Source organism: Coptis chinensis, chromosome 3 (assembly GCF_015680905.1).
Source record: "Coptis chinensis isolate HL-2020 chromosome 3, ASM1568090v1, whole genome shotgun sequence".
In the NCBI taxonomy this organism is placed as follows: Eukaryota; Viridiplantae; Streptophyta; class Magnoliopsida; order Ranunculales; family Ranunculaceae; genus Coptis; species Coptis chinensis.
Window position 1 is genome coordinate 109,620,489 of NC_141458.1, and position 5,254 is coordinate 109,625,742.

A 5,254-nucleotide genomic window follows, 5' to 3' on the forward strand; every position below is an offset into this window, starting at 1 on the left:
ATCGAACCTGTGACATCCGATCCTTCATTAAACTTCCACTTAATTTATACAAACCTCCCCGTGGTTCTGGTGCGTCATTGTGACTGTGTAGTATGAAATTGAGTGGTAATCAAACCCGTGACATCGAATCCTTCAGGAAATTTCCATTGAATATTAGTTTCTGATGATTCAAATTTGTAGAGGAACTTGAGGACCAGTATTACAGTCTTTAAATAATCTTCCGAGGTGGGAGTTTTATTCAGTACTTTGAGGATTGCGCTTGGAGTTGAGCAAAATTGAGCTGCAGTAGGTTTACGTATGTGTGCTCAGTTTCATCATACAAATGTTGCATTGATGAATATGCTAGTAAACTGGTCCAGGGTGTGATGTAGGCTGTCTCAAGTCCTACGCTATCGCGGAGAAATGCCCAATATATCCAATCTTTGAATCATTTGAAGTGCATGATCCAACTCAGATAGAGATGGATTATATCTTATTCTGTCCAATATTGGGAGGATGATTTCATTGTTATGGTGTCCGAGTCTCCAAAAAATGTCAAGGCAAACATGTTCGTCCCATGCCTCGTCTCACCTAGTGCTTTTGGTAATGGAAAGCAAAAAACTCAGAAAGTAAAGCAAAGTAGATTGCATTCTTTCCTTCATCCAGGAATGATCTGCAATGCAAAATTAATTACCAGTATGGAGCAAGAGATAGACGGACTTCAACGACAATCTTTTCTACTTAGTCTACCCTACCCTAGTGGCCTTCTAGTTCCAATCCTTTATGATTAGCCACCCAAGTCATAATCGGGGATTCAGCCATAAGACTTCACATAACATATGTGCCACAATTTCATCATTGGACTTTGTAGTGTTCACAGAAGTTCTCGCATTACACTTTGATCTCTTCATCCTCGTATTTGAAGAATTTGGTTTTTGGTTTAGTAGTTTTTAGGAGATCAGTAATGCATTTGTCTACCACTGACCCAAAGAGCAGCCCCCCAAGCAAGAAGTGGAGAAACTCGATGTATGTCACTACATATCCTATACCTATATATATGTTGAAGCTTTTATGTTTAGATGGAACCCCTACCTATAAAAAGATGAACTTTGAAGAGTTTTGCTCGGCTAGGATCAGACCATATCAGCTGGAGACTCTTGAAGGGTGGGAACAGATTGCTAGTACAGCTTTTGAGTATTTTGAGCAGAAGGGAAACTGGGTGATATCTGTGGAGGAATTGGCACGGGTATGCCTAACCATGTCATTCTTCAGTTACTTTGTATGCATCTTTCTATGTTTTACCTACTATTACATCCATGCAGGAAATGAACCTAGGACCCAGTGCACACTCCGTACTCAGCTAAGTTTCTTGGGGTACACCATATTTTTGCATGGTGTCACAATCAATCGACATGTATTCGACCTTTACCCCTCCCACAGCTAGCTTCTTAGCTGGATCGAGTTTGGGAATAAGCAGTTCGTTCTTGTCAATATCATCACCTTATAGAAGACATCTGATATTGGAATCTGATTCTCCCCTAAACAAACAATCCCCAGTACTGCAACCTTGGACAAAGAAGAAAGGTCTCTTCCACCATCAAAGCATGTGTCGAGTCAGGCGTTCTCTTATCCCGAACTACCACCAACTCAGCAATGCTCTTACACTCAAGCAGTCATCAATGGTAACACCATGCATACTCCATATGTTAATCTTTTTTCCCTTAATTATCTCCAGATGAATTTTGTGGTATTGTGGTTGGATCTCTCCATTAGTTGCTTGGAAACTACATAGAAAGTCTGTAGTTTTCTTGTTAATTATTCCGTCTTAAGCATGAGCTCTGGAAGTTGTTTAAAAATGTACCATTGTATTTGCTTTAGCCAAAAGGTTTACATTAAATTTCCTTTTGGTGCAGGTGTTAATGTTCTATGTGGAATGGGACTACTTTCAATGCCCTACGCAGTCAAAGAAGGAGGTTGGATGAGCCTATGGATACTACTGATGTATCACCTATAAACAACAGAGAATTCAGCCAAACACCTTCTTGTTACAGAATCTGTTGTTCAATGTTCAAAGCGGAATATTAAATCATAGAGTTAGCGTGACAACACAATCTAAGTTGAGTTCCGTTCAGTCTAATTCATATGATAAGTGGTTCAGTGTGATAACTGTTCAAAGTAGGAATCCGAAACAGAACGAAGAACGGGATGATGGCTCCTACTAACCCTGAAGTCAAAACACTGTCTGAGGAACCATGGGACCCTTGAGACATTCATCTCTGTCTGTCTCCCACACATTCTTTACAGCTTGTTTTGTTAATTTCTCAACTCTCTTCTCTGGCAGAGTCCACCTACTTTCAATGGAGCAAGACATAGGCGGACTTCATGTAAATAGGCAGCGCAGATCCTGGTATTGATATATTTAAATAAGGTAGTATCAGGTTGTTGGTTCTATTTGTGAAGTGCTTTAGCTGAGGCAACTTTTTCCTCAAGACTACAATTAGCTTCCATCTCCAAATATAAACCTTCCAGTACTGAATATATCTGGTCCATATTTGTATGTTTTCTGTCTTCTACTGAAAATACATTGACTCGATTCTTAACCTCTATCCAGCTTTGGCCAGGAACCTTCCTAACACCTCTGCTTCGCATTAATCTCCTTACTCTGGCGACCTCACCCCAGTTACCTGTCGATGCAAGGATGTTGCCGAGTAACACATGAGATGCTGAATCGGACGGATCCAGTTTCCATACACTATCTGCTGCACGCTTTGCAACCTCTACATCCCCACGGTTTCGACATGCTGCAAGCAGATTTTTAGACACCACACATTTGCCTTCGACATGTTCGACACGCTTTGCAATCTTATATTCAGAAGTATGCAGTATGGGAAGCTTGACATTATGTACTGCAATGCTGGAATTCCAAGAGATGTCCCAAACGACCTGGTAGATGTTAAGAATGAGAGTTTCCAGAGAGTAATGAATATCAATACATATGGAGCATACTTGGGTGCAAAACATGCTGCCAAGGTCATGATTCCGGAGAAGAAGGGAAGCATAATCTTCACTGCAAGTATGTCTTCCGTCATGGGAGGGCTTGATGTTCCACACGCTTATGCAGCTTCAAAGCATGCAGTACTGGGATTGACGAAGAACCTATGTGTGGAGCTAGGACAACATGGAATTAGAGTCAATTGCATTTCTCCGTTCGTCATTGCCTCCCCAATGCTGACTACGGTGTTCGGGGTGGAGGCAAGCCTGTTGGAAGACTTGGTTTGTCGAGCAGCGAATCTGAAAGGGGTGGTTCTAAAGTCAGAGGATGTAGCACAAGCTGCTGTTTTTCTTGCTAGCGAGGAGTCTAGGTATGTTGGTGGGCTTAACCTAACCTTCTTCTTGATGGAGGCTACACCTCGACCAACGCGGCTTTTCCAATGATAGTAACAGTTTGTGTACATGGTAATGAGAGTGTTACATACAGGGACATCAACGTCCAGACCCATCTTAAGAACATATGCATAAACCTGTTTGCCTTGATATAATGAAGCAAAAGTAGTGAAAGAACATAGCAGACAACGGATGGTGATCTCTTCTGGCAAACTTTGATCTCTTCATCCTCGTATAGTATTTTAAGAATTTGGTTTAGTAGTTTTTAGGACTTTTATTTTAGTAGGATTCGTTTTAAAAGAGATTAGGAGAACCAAATAAATAAAGAATAAAAGAAGGAGAAAGTAGCAAATCTAGGGAGGTCAAACTAATATATAGAGTTGCCTTTTTTATAGGAGTGAATGAGAATGCACGGTTTGGAAAATAGAGTGATATGGTGAGGAGAGAGGTAAGGTGCGAGCTTTTATTTATATATACTAGTTTTTTTGCCCGTTCAACGAAGGGGGATCGTTTTCATGTACTTATTAATATGGAGTTATCTATGAGTATATAAATATCTATAACATTTACTTAATTATTAATATAAAGAACGATAAATAGGTTGATCTAAAATTTGGCAATGAGTATATGACATCAAATTAAACAAATAAAATGCAACCTGATAATTGATGTGTGCCATTTGTTGTAATAAATTGTTCTTAATGACTCAAAACATATGTGGTGAATAATAAGCAATCATTTTAAACATTTGAAAATTGATAGTATGATAGCATGTTGCAGTTTGGGAGCGTTGTCGTTGCACTGGAAATAATATAGCAACAATCACATTGAGACGGGATATCACATGAATTCCAATTATGAACTCCATGAATTTTTTTGAGATGTTTTGTTTCTTCTTAGTAAATCCAGTTCTGTGAAAATCATAATTTATAACTCGGCATTTCAAATATATCTCACTTATTATAATTTGTATTATGAAGTTAGATACTCCAAGGATTATAGGAAATATACTACATTAGTTTTTTGCATTCAAGTAATTATGTAGTAAAACAATAATTTTTTTACAGACCAAAAATAAGGCAATTGGATATCTGACATAGCCATTGAATAAGCTTTTATTATGAATAATGAACTTGATCGACTTGTAAACTTCTGCAAATTGAGTTCTCAGCTTTATAATCTTCTTTGCATGATCTGATTTAAGAACAATGACTGAGTACTTCTTTTGAATTCTCGGGGTCATTTCCTAATTTTGCTTCCTCGAGCCACCGTGTAATTGAGGACATTGAGGACGTCGACTTCATCATTTGAATTCCGAATGTGGTATACTAGAGTTCGATATTAAGGACTATTACTTCATTCTTTTTAATGCACGTAACACTTTTTCAACTTGAGTGCTAATGTCAAAACACAAAATAGACGTGAAGGCATGAAGAAATCAACTACATACTTTTTCAACTTTAGTAAAGGAAAGAAACTACATATTTGAACGACACATTTGAGTTACAATGCACCTTATTAAGAAAAAAAAATTAACATGCTTGTGGTAGTTGCTACATTGTGTAACATTTTGTGTTCTATTTTATATTACGATGTAGGCAAACCTTAGCAAGAGGAGGAAGTGTTTTGTACTACAACATGATTTGAAGATAATCTTTATATATGATGTATGTGAATTAAGAATAATAAATAGCTAGAAGAAGAAGAATAATTGGTGAGATTAGAATTAGAAGTGAAGAAATAAACGAAAGCCCATTCATTCTATGATTAAATATGATATTTTGTTAGTTGTTCCACCAGATTTTCGAACGCGTTATCATCTTCTTCAAGCCTGTCTTTCCCATACGCCATTTCATGATCAATGGTCTGAAAGATAATCTACATATCTTGA

General features: G+C 38.0%; 1 long non-coding RNA gene and 1 pseudogene across 4 annotated transcripts; both read left to right on the plus strand.

Moving 5' to 3' along the window:
- Nucleotides 1-740: 740 nt before the first annotated feature.
- On the plus strand, nt 741-2,808 carry LOC147512873 (uncharacterized). 4 transcript variants are annotated; one of them, XR_015217287.1, is made up of 4 exons: nt 741-1,225; nt 1,302-1,661; nt 1,893-2,533; nt 2,591-2,808. It is a non-coding gene; the product is annotated as an uncharacterized LOC147512873 (long non-coding RNA). The 4 variants fall into 4 exon arrangements; XR_015217289.1 differs by having other exon boundaries at nt 1,893-2,407; XR_015217286.1 differs by having other exon boundaries at nt 744-1,225; nt 1,893-2,808.
- Nucleotides 2,809-2,856: 48 nt separating this feature from the next.
- LOC147512874 (secoisolariciresinol dehydrogenase pseudogene) lies at nt 2,857-3,518 on the plus strand (annotated as a pseudogene).
- The last annotated feature ends 1,736 nt before the right edge of the window (nt 3,519-5,254 follow it).